This window comes from Talpa occidentalis, unplaced genomic scaffold, assembly GCF_014898055.3.
Source record: "Talpa occidentalis isolate TD23 unplaced genomic scaffold, MPIMG_talOcc4v2.1 talOcc4.12, whole genome shotgun sequence".
In the NCBI taxonomy this organism is placed as follows: domain Eukaryota; kingdom Metazoa; phylum Chordata; class Mammalia; order Eulipotyphla; family Talpidae; genus Talpa; species Talpa occidentalis.
This window is the reverse complement of record NW_023601212.1, coordinates 82,324,569-82,340,753: the sequence shown is the minus strand read 5'-3', so window position 1 is coordinate 82,340,753 and position 16,185 is coordinate 82,324,569. Positions and strand designations below refer to the sequence as shown.

Sequence of the window (16,185 nt, the reverse complement as noted above, 5' to 3'; positions counted from 1 at the left end):
GACAAAATACACTGCTGAGGGGAGCAGTGGGCGAGACAGGAGAGGTCTGCAGCACCATGTGGGACCCTCGCCGGCAGGCCGGGATCGAACCGGCGCTGCAGATGCTGCAGACAGCTTCACAGTGCTGCGCTCAAGCGCCTGTGCAACCAGGGGATGCCCTGGAACTTCATAATTGTAAGACAAATTAACTTACTAGGCCAACTATAAGAAATATTAAAAGGTTAAAAAAAATCTGCAATAGTGTAATTGCCAGGAGGGCCTGAGAGCTCCAACCTTTGGTTGTGAGGAAGACATTATTTGGGGGGATAGCTATCCAGGGTTTGTTGAAACTCAGAGGTGTAGGTGGGGCTATTTGATTTGTGGTCACAAATCTTTCAAACAGAGGGTGAGACCACCAAAACCTGGACCAGGGCAAATGAATTGACTGTGATTTTTCTGGGCATTCTCATGAGAGCCTGCATCTATTTCTAAACTAATGGGCATAGTGTTGACCTCTTCAACTCAAGTCTCCCATCATCCCAGGCTCCAGGATTACATTTTTCCATCTGTGTCCTAGAAGTGCAGACAATCTGTCTACTTGATCATAATGGAATCCTTTTCCTATATCCAATTCTCATACAAAGAGGAATCTGTGAGACACATTTGACCCACTTGACCTCCCCTCAGAAACAAGAAAATTGAGAATCTGAGAGATTAAGTTATTTGTCTAGGGTAACACAGCAGATTAATATCAGGGAGAAGACTAGATCTCCCCATAAGCCATCCCAACCATTCCATACATAGACTCTGATCAGATTAGTTATTTAAGAGAGAAAAAGAAGAAAAATAATAAAGACATACTTCCACAAACCCAAGCAACTTTAAAATGAGTGCTTTAGTAACCTTTGCTCAAGCTATAATTCTGTATTCTTTTTGCTAACTATGGACTAGGTTAGGGGAGGTAGAATTTGTTCTTAAAAAAACAACAGAACAACGATGAATAAACTATTCCTAAGTGGTGAATTAAGATTTGAGGTATTCTGATTAACAAATTAAAAGCATTCTGATTAACAAAATATCATTAGTCTGTACTTTTTTTTTTTAAGAACACTAGAAATATCCTGGGATTTACAGCGACTTGTGTCTCTCCTACAATTGTGTTATCTACAGGGAACAGTTCTATTTGTTTGTTTTTAAATCTTAGATAATCATAGCCTTTCTAAATTCGATAAACTAAGATCTCGATTATGGAAATACAAAAAATATGCGATGTAACTTCTTTTGAGAAATTTTAGAGTAATAATAATCTTTTTCTTCCTGATATCATTTGGAAAGCTTTTACAAAAGTCTTGATTTGTATACATTATATAAGATTATGTTAGGAAGTTATTGCTTATTCAGGGTTCCCAGAGGATATAATACAGTTTGAGGTCTCTATGATTAACTTACCTCATTTCTCATTTAAGAAAATTTCTCTATTAAGGAATTTTCAATTTTTAGTCCCATAAAAATATTTCAAAAAAGTTTTACTATAATTATTTATGACTCTTTTATAGACTCCTTTATAAAACTATAGAAATTGTTCCATTTTATTTTAGTATATATTATACTGGCACCTAAAATTAAATATGAATATTTACTACACATGAAGTTATATATTTAATAGTACTTAAAGTACTTAAAAACTGAATATATCATAACTTCTTTCTTCAACAGCTGATTTTGGCCATTGTAATTTTAAGAATGCCTATTATTTCTCAGAATTATTGTGCAGAAATGCCTATTAATTCTCTGTATTATTTATGACATTGTTTCAAGGGTATTGAAATAAAAAATGCATGAATAAAAATATCAAAGCTTACATCTATTATAGTTTATCTTTATTTTTTCATTTAGATTTTAATTTCTATACCAGGTTAAGTCAAAAATCATGAAGAAAAACTTAATCTAGTGCCAAAAATAGCATCACAACAATGCCAAGACTTTGGGGGAATATTAGATTTAATTAGGATCAATTCCCAGAAAACTTTACTCTTTTTCCCTATCCAACTCTTTCTGAACATAGAATTTCAACAAAAGAAACTAATCTCTTTAATAACGACTTAAATATCTAAAAACATTCATCTTAATTTCAAATTCTGATAATTGCTGTGATACTTAAGAACAATGTTTAAAGATAGCCAGTGGGTACCATGCATCCATTTGGGGTCTTTGTCCCTGACAGACCCTCATGCTGTTGAGGTGCCCACACCTTCCCCAGGCACTGGTATGTGAGGCCCATTCCCACCACCAGGCTTGGATCTTGATGATCAAAAGTCAGTAAAGGGCGATGGGCCTGGGGCCCACTTTCTGCCCAATTAGAGCAAAGGGGAAGAACATACTTGTCGGGGAGGGGAGATCTTTTCCTCTTGTGGGGTCCTAGCTAGGAAGTAGGTTTTTCCTAGAACGTCATGTATGAACAAGCAGGAGGAAGGCATAATTTTGACAATCAAAACAAATTATACCAGAGCCTGGAGGCAATGAGGAAGAAATAAGCTAAGTAATATTTTAACATGGCCCTTATATATGTTCATAAAATATTCAGTGAAAATCTTAGGTTTCTGAGGTTGGGGCTGACTGTCAACCACTATTCCATATCTCCACAATTATATAGTAGCAGTGTGGTTTGGGGAAGTGACCCCAACTAGTCTATGTTAATCAAGATAATGTAATTCCCTTTGCCAGTGACAAAGAAGAACCCAGGCTTTGGTGTCTATCTGGTGACAGTTACTGATCTGGGGATAGATAAGTTAGATTCAATGACAGAAGGGCATTACACAATTACACTCCATTAATAGCAATAAGGCCTTTTCTCTCTCCCTTAGATGTGAATAAGGAAGCAAGCTATCTCAGATGTTCATGGTGGTAATTTTATGGCCATGAATAGAACAATCTTAGCATGAAGTTGATAATACTGATGGCAGGACAGAGAGAGTAGGAAGTACTTGGATCCACGATCTTGATAACGTAATGGTGTCAATGAACCCATTGTGAAGCTTATTTTATTTCTGGAATTTCTATTTCATGAGATAACAGACTCCATCCACTTTTAAACTTGTTTACGTTAGGGGTTCTGTTACTAGAAGTCAAATGCATCCTGATACAGAATCAAAGCAGAATATGCAATAGCATCCTAGTATGCATTTGAGAGAAAAAAATTAAAATATGCGTCCTCTGTGAATAGGAAGTAAATCCTATATGTGTGTTTCTATATACATGTATGCATGTGTATATATAAAACATTAATAGTCATTAGCTGTGAGTGGAAAGACTGCACATTATTTTCCTTTGATTTCTGTATTTTAAGTTATTTTTCCACAATAAATATCACTTTTGTTATCAGCAGAACTGTTTTCAAAATGAATGCCAGGGCATGTTAAGCAATTATGCTAGCAAAGTTTAATACTTTGCCTATAATAACTATTTGGCTTTATTATAATATAATTCCAAAGTAGTAATTTAAAACATATATTGACTTTATAGGAAAATTATAGTATTAAGTCAGAGAGATTTTGCTTTATTTAAAATTTTTAAAAATAAATGTATGCATGGCTTTATATAAAATTATTTCCTTAGCATTTTCCATCTTAATTCTACATTTTAAAATGAAATCTCACAAATCTAATATCTAATTCCAATGGAAAATTATAAAGAAAATAAGGGGAAAAAAACTTAGTCCAATATCTGTGAGAATCTATAGCTCAGGAAATCAGAACACTGAATTCTTAAAGAACAAGTTAAAGGGTTCCTTGTTACCAACTACCAGCACAGTAAGGGTTTTTATGAGAGAAAAAAAATCAATCAATTGGCTATAACTGATGGTACTTCACTGATGAAGGAAACACTGCAATTCAGCAAAAGAGGACTAATTACAATGTGTAGTTTCTTTACTCTCTTTCATGTTTTTAAATTGAGGCAACATTAGCTTACAATGTTGTATAGGTTCTAGAAGTACATTGTCTCACTTCAGCAAGGGCGTGGTTTGCACTAGGCCCACCACCAAATGTCAGAACCATTCTCCACCAACCAGTTGGCCCACCTTTGTCTCTGGTAACCACTGTTCTGTTGTCAGAATCTAAGGGTTTGTTTTTGTTCTGTTAGTTCCTTTGTTTTTTTTCCCTTTATATTCCACAAATGAGTGGAAACATACAGTATTTGCCTTTCTTTTGACATTTCACTTAGCATAACCCCCTCAATGTCCACTTATGTTGTCAAAATAGCTAGATTTCATCTTATTTATGGCCAAGCAGTATTCTGTTGTTGTTACTATATACTGCATCTTTACCACTCATCCGTTGCTGAGAACTTGGATTGTTTTTATATATTGGCTATTGTGAATAATGTTGCAATAAACATAGGAGTATATACATCTTTTTAAACTAGTGTTTTCATTTTCTTTAAGTTAATACCTAGAAGTGGGACTACTGGATCATATGGCAATTCTATCTTTAATTCTTTGAGGAACCTCTCTTCTCTTTGCATTTTCCTAATGATAAGTAATACAGAACATCTTTTCATATGTCTCTGTCCATCTGTATAACATTTTTGGTGAAATGTCTATGTATATTGCCTGCTTATTTTTTAACTGAGTTTTATTTTTGGTATGGTTGAGTTGCATGAGTTGTTTCTATATTTTGGATCTTAACCCCTAGCCATAGATATGTTTTGCAAATATCTTCTATTGAATTGTCTACCATTTTGAGTTAACAATAGTTTTTCTCTGTGCAGAGGCTTTGTAGATTGATGAAGTCCCATCTGTTTATATTCTTTTATTTCTCTTCTTGGAGGCAAATTATTAAAGACATCATTAATACTGACTTCAAAGAGTTTCTTATGTTTTCTTCAATATGTTTTATGGTTTCAAGTCTTATTATCAAATCTATCATCATTTTATATTGGCATAAGAGAGCGGTCTAGTTTCATCCTTTTGCATGTGGCTTTCCAGTTTTCCCAACACCATATATTGAAGAGACACCACTTTCTCCATTGTATATTTTTGGCTTCTTTTGCATAAATCAGTGGCCCATATAGGTGTGATTTTATTTCTGGGCTCTATATGCCATTGATTTGTGTACCTGTTTTTATTCTAATGTCATACTGCATTGGTTACTGTAGCTTTGTAGTAGAGTTTTGAAGTAAGGAAGCATACCACATTCATTTTTTTTCTTTATTCTTGGGATTGTCTTGGCAATTTGAGAACTTAAATGGTTTCATACAAGTTTTAATATTTTTTTTTGTTCTGTTTCTGTGAAAAATCCCACCTTGCTCTTAATGGGGATTGCACTAAATATGTATATTGCTTTAAGTAATATGACCATTTTGACAATATTAATTCTTTCAATCCATGAGCATGGACTATCTTTTCCTTATTTTCTTTCAATGGCATTTTATAGTTTTAAGTGTACAGGTCCTTCACTTCCTTGGTTAAATTTATTCCTTGGTGGCTTCCTTGGTGCCACAGGGGGTTAAGGTGCAATCTATGGAGCAATCTGCAGCCACTGCAGCATGAGTTCTATCCCTGGCCAGGGAGCAACCCACATGGCACAGCAGACCTCTCCTGGCTTACCCGCTGCTCCCCTCAGCAGTGTGTTCAGTCAATCTGCCTGTTGTGTTCCCCACTCTGTCTCTGGTGGATCCTCCCACACCCTACACCTCTGGCCTGTACCCCAGTTCTTGTATGCATAAATAAATAGATCTTTAAAAAATTTATTCTTTGGTACTTTATTCTTTTTGTTGTATCATAAATGATATTGTTTTCATCATTTCTTTTACTGCTAGTTCACTACTTGCATATAGAAAGGCAACAATAGAGTTTTGGATAGCGACATTGTAGCTTGTAATTTATTGTATTTATTATTTCTTTTTTAAAAAAATATTTTATTTATTTTTGTACAAGAGCTGGGGTACAGGCCAGAGGCTCGGGAGGGTGAGAGGATTCACCAGAGACAGAGCAGGAAGCAGACAGGCGGAAGGACCGAAAACACTGCTGAGGGGAGCAGTGGGCACGACAGGATAGGTCCACCACGCCATGTGGATATCTCCCTGGCTGGCCGGGAATCGAACCCATGCTGCAGAGGCTGCGGACAGCTTCAGAGTGCTGCACTCAACCCACTGTGCCACCGGGGAGGCCCTGTATTTATTATTTCTGGTGGGTTTTTGTGTGTGCAGTCTTCAGGGTTATATATACTATTATGTCATCTGCATGTAGTGACAGTTTTACTTCTTCCTTTCCAATTTGGATATCTTTTATTTCTTTTTCTTCCCTAATAGCGCCAGTGAGGACTTCCAATTCCATGTTAAAAAACAGTGGTAATAGTGGGTATCTTTTTCTTGTTCCTGATCTTAGAGGAAAAGTCTCCAGCTTTTCTCCACTCAGTCTGATGTTGGCTATGGGTCTGTCATATATGGCCTTTATTATCTTTGGGTATGTTTCTCCTATATCCATTTTATTGAGACTTTTTATCATTAATGGATGCTGAATTTTGTCGAATTCTTTTTCTGCATCTACTGGAATGATCATATAATTTTTATCTTTCATTTTGTTAATTTCATCAATCACATTGATAGATTTATGTATGTTGAAACATCCTTGCATCAACAGAATAAATACCACTTGGCCATAGTACATGATCATTTAAATGTGCAATTGAGTCAAGTTTGCTAATATTTTGTTGAGGATTTTTTCATTCGTGTTCATCAGGTAACTAACTTTACTTTTCTAGTTCTGTCCTTGTCTGATTTTGGTATCAGCATTATGCTGGCCTCATAAAAGGAGTTAGGAGGCATTCCCCTAGTTTCTGGGAATTTATCTATTTCCTCTAGGTTTTCCAATTTAATGGCATACAGATGCTCACAGTAGTCTCTCATAATCTCTTGTATTTCTGTAGTCTGTCATAATGTCTCCTCTTTCATTTCTGATTTACTTGTGTCTTCCCTCTCTCTTTTTCTTAATGAGTCTGGCCAATGGTATGTCAGTTTTCTTGATTTTTCTTTAATGAGTTCTTTGTTTCATTGATCTTTTATTTTATAATTTTCTATTTAATCTGCTCTGATTATTATTGTTTCCTTCAATCTATTGATTTGAGGTTTTGTTTGTTCTACTTTTTTTCCTAGTTCCTTCAGATGTAAGGTTAGATTGTTTTAGTTTTTTTGTTTGTTTGTTTCTTGAGATTAACCTGTATAGCCATATAGATTTCACTTTTTTAAAATTAATTAATAATTGATTAATTAAATTTATTTATACAAGCACTGGAGTACAGTCAGAAGCGCAGGAGGGTGAGAGAATTCACCAGAGCCAGAGCAGAGAGCAGAACAGGCAGAAGGACCGAAGTACACTGCTGAGGGGAGCAGCGGGCGGCAGGAGAGGTCTGCGCGCCATGTGGGACCCTCCTCCACTGGCTGGGGAGCAGCCGGGGATGGAACCGGCGCTGCAGAGGCTGCGGGCAGCTTCGCAACCTAGCGCTCAACTGCTGCGCCACATGGAAGGCCCCATATAGATTTCTCTTAGTACTGCTTTTGTTGCATCCCAAAGATTCTGATACGTGGTTTTTCATTCTTATTCATCTCCAGATACATTTTGATTTCTCCTTTGATTCCTTCAGTGACCCAATATTTATTCAGTATTATATTGTTTAACCTCCATGTAGTTGAGGTCACTCCATTTTTCTTTTTGTAGTTGATTTTAATCTCATACCTTTGTGTTCAGAAAACATGCTTGGTGTAATTTGGTCTTCTTAAGTTTATTGATATTTGTTTTATTTACCAATATTTGATATACCCTGGAGAATGTTACATGTGCACTTGGGAAAAATATATATTCTGCTGCTGGAATGTCAAATGGGCAGTTCCTAAGTGCTTTTGGCCCTTCACTTGATTCTCCCAAAATTTTCCTAGAACAGTGGCAACACTTGTTAGGTAGCAGTAAAGAAAAGAATTCTTTATTTCAGAAAACATGACACATGGTCCACAGAGTAGCTCTCTGGGGTCTTTGACCATTAACATTGATCAAAAAGGGGGAAAATGCCCTTAAAAGGTGGATGCTTTGACCCAAGAATTTATGTGTTTGAAGTATGGGCTGGGAAAGATTATCTTGCTAAAATTGCAATTTTGAAGGGACACTGTAATACACATGCCTTACAAAACATCAGCTTTCAGAGATATGACACTGACATATTTAATTATACAAATACTAGATTCATGGCTGATGAAAACTACCCAATGTTCACCACATAGTTGCTCAAAACCAGGAAGGAAGAACTTCTAAGCTGCGTATACTGCCATGGGAACAGAATCAAATAACTGCATTCACTTTAACCAGGTGCAAACTGCCCTGTCCCATAGAGTTTACTCTCAGTGTATCTGTAAACACTAGGTGTATTTGTAAACTATTAAGAAGTTGTAGGAAACAATTTAACAACTTTCCCATAAGAATTGTTGTGGTCCCAAAGGGAGGCTTTCCAGGGTTATTGAAAAACTTCCCCCTGATCTACGTCACGACTTGCAATGAAACCAATCTTTTGGTTTGGAAAAGTCTCTGATGATCAGTAAGTAATTTGATCTTCAACACTTTCAACACAAACTGAGATACTGTATACACACTGATTTATACATTATGATGAAAATTCAGTAAAATAAGAACATTGTCCATACTATAAATATGGGTGTTTAATTTGGGTCTGTGGTTTTACCATTACAAATGTTAAAGCAGTATTTGATTAGCTTCAAAAGACATTTAAGTACATTTTTTAAAACAGCCAGATGGCCAAAAAAAAAAAAAGCAGAACATTAGTTTTTTTAAAGTCTTAAGTAACGAAAGCATTTAAATTATCCTCTGCTTTACTTAAGTAACTTTTTAATAATTTAGTTCTAAAGATTAGTGTTCTGAGTATAATCTGGATCTCAAGTCTCATCACTTAATAGCAAATTCAAGGCAAATAACTTCAAAATTGATGAACTTCCCTTACTTGTATAATTACCAGAAATAAAATTGCTTCCAAGTAGTTTTAGCAATATTGAGTCTCAATAAATGTTAAGTAACCAGAAAGACATGTTTATTTAGTTAGAAAGTAAACACACACTCCTGACCATTTACCCTAGGTACAAGAAGAGCATTTTAAAAGCAAATGAAGAAACCTGTTTGGAAAACCTGAAATTCTTAGAATTTCAATCCAATGTAAATGATGATCTGAGTTATGTTCATTAACAGAAGACAGGAACACTCAGGATACATGACAAGAAGCATTGGGTAAATGGGCTTGCAATTTAGCACTATAGTGCATTGTAATGCAGGTTCCAATAACAAAGGGAGCCAACTAATTTGAGATCTATGTTTATCCAGTAATAGAAATACTATCCTTCTGTGGTCAAAGAAAGAACAAAAGATGACTGGAGAGGGAAAATCTTAGATATAGGAAGAGACCATTCAAGTCTTCCACTTAGTTACCCCTGTGGTCCATGGGGTGGGAAACATTTGGATTTAGTCCATGTAGAGGTCCTCTTCTGTGGCAGGTATAGCTAATTTTATAATGGCAAGTATATGAAAGCATACAATTAAATTTATATAACTTCACTTTCAATCTAATTCTTCTCTTCTATATTTACTGTCAACTAAATTACAGATATAAATGAAGATGTTACAGGGTGGAATTTCTAAAGCAGTAAATCTTTTGGATCTTTAAAATCTTTCAAATTTGAAATATATTCAGATACCCAAATGTCCTGCCTTATATAAGCATGGAACCTGAAAAATAGTATGTGGCAACAAATTTGGGTTGAATAAATGAATGAAAAGAAAAAAAATTGAGGTATTCATATTCACCTCTGTGCTCTGACTATTCCTTTCTGAATTTGCATCTACATTTTGGTGCCAGGCAAGGAGTGGAGTAATTTAACCATTTGTTACATATGTATGGGGCACCTGCTATGCTTACTTAGAACACTCTCCATGGAAGCAAATTGGGAAGTGTGGACATTGAACCAACAGAGGTATCTCCATGGAAAGAAGATAGCCAATATATATAAGAAGAAAAACATTAGCTTTATGAGGTCCCAAATGTGTGAAGCAAGTCTATGTATTCTGTAAAATTATAGAGGAGGATAGATAAGTCAAATAGGCAACTGACCATCACAAAGCATGCAGTCCAACCACATCTATGATTCCATGACAGCTTCATATAGTGTAAAATACATAATTAGGAGGACTGATTGGTTCTCTCACTCAGAAAATATTTACTGCTACAGGGGTAGGAGGACCACTTCTGGAAGTGACTGAGGAGGAAATGCCTTTCTTATTTCTGCTGACTCTTCTGCTCGTTCATTCCACCTTTCACCTGACGCTATGTCCATGGGTTCCTATGAGGCAGCACTTGTCTAAAGGGGCAATGCATCCATCTGTCTCTCAGACTAGGGGCCTTGCCTGGGTTCCTTGTTTACTTTCTAGGAGCACAGGTACTGGGTGTGTATCCTGGTCATCAGGCCAAACAGCAGCAGAGAGGGAACTTTGATGGACCATAAAGCAAAGCAGAGACATCCCTCCTGCGTGTACACTGTCTTTCTCTGGATAAAAGCGGAAAAGAGACCAAAACTTAGAGGTGTTTCTTCTCATCCAGCTCCTGGTAGTTTGCATAGAACAAGGCCTCCATTAATGTTAAAGATGCCCACAGTGACAACACCTCTTTTTCTACCAGCAAGATATTACTTTATAAGATGTAGCACTATAGAAAAACCAGGGCTGAAGTCGTCACAATGTGAGAGGCTCTTACAGTGATCGGACAAGAGTGACCTGGATGGAGCAAGGGACTTGCAGTCAGCCCTGGCCCTGATCCTGCTCCTCAGGTAGTGCACAAATTATGTAATGATATAAATGAGACTGTCACATAAGTTATGACTAAAGTTTTTGCTGAATATGAATCTCTTTCCTCAGGTGCATGTGTGAATAGCAAGAAATAAACTGGTGAAGTCAATATCCTCTTTTGGGGTAAAATACCAAATGCTTTCTATCTAGAATTTTAGTTAACAGACATCTGTACAAACAAGCACAGCCAGGTCACTGAATAATCAGATTATAGTCATGAAATCATCTGATGCTGCTTCTACCTAAAACAAAACCATCTGTTCAGGAGCCAAAGTGCAATGATTTAAAAAAGATATAATTATAACTCAATATAACTAGTGAAAAACCTGTTTCCAGTTTCCTCCACCCAGCTAACAAATACAAGCAGCAAAACCCCCTTTACAAGATTTTAATTCTGGAAATCTCAGCATGTATTAACATGTCATAAATAGAATCAATCCTTGTCCTCTAGGAATGACACTGCATAAAGGACTGGAAAAGAAAGGCAGAAATTACAGGCTAATTTGACATAACTAGTGAAGGATGGTTTTCATCAGGGATTTTTGCCCAGCAGAAATATATTTATTTATGGCAGTGTGTCTTCGAATTTACAGTTAGTCTTAAAAAGCATTTTAGTCTTATATTTATCCAGAGACCTATTGTCATTTTAGCTAATTGTTCCAGCACTATGCACAAATAAAGGGACACAGCAAATTTCTATTGTCATCATAGACAAGAGTAAAGTGAATGATAAACAAGGATGCTTAAAATATACATAAAAATAATTTAAAAAGAGAAAAAAATGTAATAATGAGACACTGCTACACACCTGGTAGAATGGCTAAAATACCAAAAACTGATAAATACCAAATGCTGATGAGGATGTGACGAAAAAGGAACCCTTCTTCAACTGCTGCAACATGGAAGACCCTATGGCAGTTTTTTACAAAACTAAACATATTCTTACCAGTTTCACCCCCTCTAGAGTGTCTATTTTTTTAAAAAAAAATAGAAAATAACAAGTGTTGGTTAAGTATGTGGAGAAACTGAAAACCTCACACATTGCTGATGAGTATGTAAAATGGTGCAGCCTCTGTGGAATATTGGTTGTATTTGAAAATGTCAAACACAGAAGTACCATCTGACTCAGCAATTCCACACCTAGGTATACACCCAGAAGAACTGACAAAGGGACTCAAATATGTTCATAGCAGCATTATTTATAATAACTGTCTTCATAAATAACATAACGAGATCTCTATAAATAGATGAACAGATGACCAACATACAATGGATTATATTCAGGCAAAAAAAAAAAAAAAAGGGATGAAGTTCCAAAACATGCTACCACATGAATCAACCTTGAAAACATTATGCTAAGTGGAATAAGCTGAACACAAAAGGACAAATATTGTATGGTTCCACTTATAAAAGTAATCTACAACAGGCAAATTCTTCAAGACATAAAGTAGAATAGAAATTACCAGGGGCTGTGGTTGGGGCTGGCAAGATGGGAACCTGAGAATGACTGTTTAGTGGTAGTAGTTTCTAGGACAATGAGAAAGTTCTGGAAATAGATTGTGATAATGGTAACACAAGATTGTTAATGTACCTAATGGCACTGTATTGTATACCAAAAATGGTCAAAATGGTTAAATTTATTATTTATACTTTATCACAATAAGCATTACATAGCAACAATAAAAAAAAGCATGAAGGGAACGAGGATGGCTTAAACAGAACTGATGTTTAGTGATGACAATTTTGCTAAATGAAAGGTTATAGCAAACTGCTCCAACCACTATGGAGAGCTGTGTGGAGATTTCTTGACCTACTAAACTTAAAGCTTCCATATGATCTAGCAATTCCACTCCTAGGTATTTACTCAAATGACACAGAAACATTAATCATTAATTCCAAAGGGCACCTGCACCCCTATGTTTACAGCAGCACTATTTACAATAGCTAAGCTATGGAAACAACCCGAATGCCCAAAAATAGATGACTGGATCAAGGAGATGTGGTACATATATACACAATGGAATATTACTCAGCAATCAAAAAAGATATACACATGCAGTTTGCAGTAACATGGATGGAGCTAGAAGGGATCACACTCAGCGAAATAAGTTAGAAAGAAAAAGAAAAATACTGGATGGTCTCACTCATAGCAGGAATTTAGAAAACCTAAATAAGGGACCAGGAAAAAGACTAATTAATGCAAAGTAAAAATCAAAATCAACAAGCAACTATAAATCCGAGACACACTACTGGGGTGGGGGTGGGGAGAGGAAGGATTAGGGTCAAAATAAGGGGGGGGGGTCAATTGTATGGGGAATACAACCAAAATGAAAATGCATAAATTGTGCAAAAATGAAAAATGATGTAAGAATTATATAAAATAAAACATCAAAACAAAGTTTATAAAGAAAAAGAAACAAGACTTAAACAAACATATGAAATGTGTGTTCTTAGGTCTTTGGACCTTAAACAGGGGAATTTTTCCAGAGTATAAAATCCAAACTAGAAGCCATTAAAAAATGAGGGAAAGACAAACTATGAAACAGATGGGCACCTTGAAAACCTCCCCAAAGGTAGGCTGTCCAAGAGTCCTGCTATTCCTGAGATGCTATGAACAGCAGCCAATAGGAAATACATTCATTTTATTTAGTGATAAAATAAAAACAATACATACATCAGCCAAAATTTGAATATTGCCATGACCAAGTCAGATACTTGTCCCCAAATTAAGAGTATCAAGACCAGGGTGGCTGCCCTGCCCGTGGCTATAGGAACCTCTAGTAGAGGATTCTGCAGGGTGTACCAGTGTCCTGTCTGCAGCCTCTTGATATCCTATCATTCCCAAAGTAGGGTGGGGACAGGGGAAGTTGACCTAGTCATGCTTATGAACTGTTTTGAGGCAGAAATGCCTAAGGTTGGTGATTCAAGCTTCTAGACAAGTCTGTTTCTCACCGTATCTTCTTATCTTCAGAATAAGGCTCCAGAGAGGCAATCTTCCTTTCTGCAGAAGAGCTGTGGGCACACCACTTGACCCTGCCCTGCATGAAATTGTCTGCGAAGGATTATGTCTTCAAGGCAGGATCAAGCACAAGGAGAAGCTACTATGAGAGACAGAGCTCTTCTGTATGAGCAAATAATAGTGGAGGGAAGACTAGGAAATCAGTAGTGGGGAGCTATTGCTTTTGTAAATGCTCTCCACCTTTCAAGTCAGTCACAGTATCAGTTCCTCTTTAAAAGAACATAATTATTACAAAAGGGTTTGACTCTTTGTTCAACTCTTTTTGATTATTAAGGGACAAAGCTGTGCCTGCTGAGCCAGGAGCACCCGTGCTGGCCGTGGCTGATTCAGAGTGCCTCAAGATTATAGCTGCTCTCCAGTGAAGGTGGATCCTCCTGGCCTGCCTCAGAAACCTTGCTTCCCAAACTATTGGTAGACACCTTTGTGTTCAAGGACAAATCTCTATCAACAATGAAGCTGAAACTAAATTTAGAAGACCCGATTTTTCTTTTAACTAGTTTTCTTTCTGACAATCACTCATCTAGGCATTGGATTGCATTGGATGTAGAAAGAATGTCTATAGTCTCTGTTTTGTCCTCTGTGGCCAGGCTCCAGGCACTGGCAAATAAAGCAGGGGCATGGCAAAATATACTATAGCAAGAAACCAACTTATAAACAAATCTCATAAACTCTCTGGTCCTTAAACTAAACTCTGAGGAAGAGCTACCACATCCCTTGTTAACTATGAAATAAAGACCATCCAGGGTGAAGTGTACCCCTTCCGTGCTGGGCTGAGAACAGGGGGCCTGCTTATTTACACCTGTGCTGGAAGCTATGCAAAAGAGGTGGAGCGGAGCCTCCAGCAGATTCATTAGCCAGAGTTGGAGATGGACACTGGTATTCTCCGGACTTCAGACAGGTTTTTCTGCGTCCATTTTCAGGCGGAGGGAACCTGTTTGGTTAGGGCTTATCTCTCTCAGGACAGACCCTCTCGCTGTTCCCTGTTCCTTCATCGCTACTGGGGTTGCCTGCAGTTCTCTGGAAAGAGCAGGAAACCCCTTTCATCTCTCTTTCCTCTTTCTCTTCTCCTTCCCTGTCTCATGCTCCCTTCCTTTCATTCCCTTTGTCTCTTCTTCTTTTTCCTTCCTCCCCCCTCCCCTTCTCTTTATCTCTGTCTCTCCCACTCTATCTCCCATACCCCCTTCACCCTTCTGTAAGACTCACATCAACCCACAGTGGCGCCAACATGATATGCCTGGTAGATACAGGCAACATGCATTTTTTAGGCAATATCACTCATACTGCTTGGTCACCCACATGAAAATAAAAACAAGAAAAATGGATAAAAATAGAAAAAATGGATAACAGCCACTTCCCCCAATGTTTCCACTTCTTGCCATTTTTAATGATCATACAGTCTATTTCCACAACAAACATAACACAATAACATAAAACATAATTGCCTCCATTTGTCTTCTTAAAGAACTGTGCTATGTTTGCTAGGTGGTGATTTTGGCCACATTTCTCAACAGGAATTTTAAGTTTGCCCCAAGTAATGTTTACCCAGAAGCCACATCCTAAAACAAACCAGACATGAGGTTTTGAGCAGAATGAAAGATCCTCTGCAAGAATCACACAAAGTAAAGCCCACTGAGATTCCCTGAAAGAGATGCAGACTTTTGCCCTGTGATGGGGCAGGAGAAGCCAAACACGCTAGGTGTCTCTGCCCCGACTGCCAGTCTCATGCTTAATATGTGAACTTCATAAGGGTCAGCAGAACAATGGTTCCCAAAGATGGCCATGTCCTAACCTCCGGAACCTGAAAATACGTTATCTCACTGGGCAAAGGGACTGTGCAGATGTGATTAAGCTAAGGATCTGGTTTTCTGGAGACAATCTTGGAATATTTAAGTGGGTGCAATTAATCACCAAGTTCTTAAAAGTGAAAGGAGGAGGCAAGAGAATCAAAGCTAGAGAGAAATGTGAAGGTGCGGTGCTGCTGCCTTTGAAGGAGGAGGTAAGGGCCAGGAGCTGAGGGATGCGAGCACTTCCAGAAGCTAGAAAAGGCAAGAAACAGACTCTCCCAGCAAGTACACAGCCCTGACACTCATTTTAGACTTCTGACCTCCAGAACTGTAACAAAACTAATTTGTGTTGTTTTAAGTCACTAAATTTGTGGCAACTTAAAAGTTTAAAATTTGTGGCAGCAATAAAGAACTCCTCCTTGGCTCTCTGTTTCTATCTGTAAAATAAGAGACCCTACCTAGTTCACAGAGTTATGGTATATGTTAAAAAATGGCTGCAGTAAGTACATGTA

The 16,185-nt window shown here is 37.2% G+C and overlaps 1 protein-coding gene across 3 annotated transcripts in view; it reads right to left on the bottom strand.

Moving 5' to 3' along the window:
* The window catches only part of SDK1 (sidekick cell adhesion molecule 1), a 714,488-nt gene that overhangs the window by 316,417 nt on the left and 381,886 nt on the right, over positions 1-16,185 (bottom strand). The window lies entirely within an intron of this gene.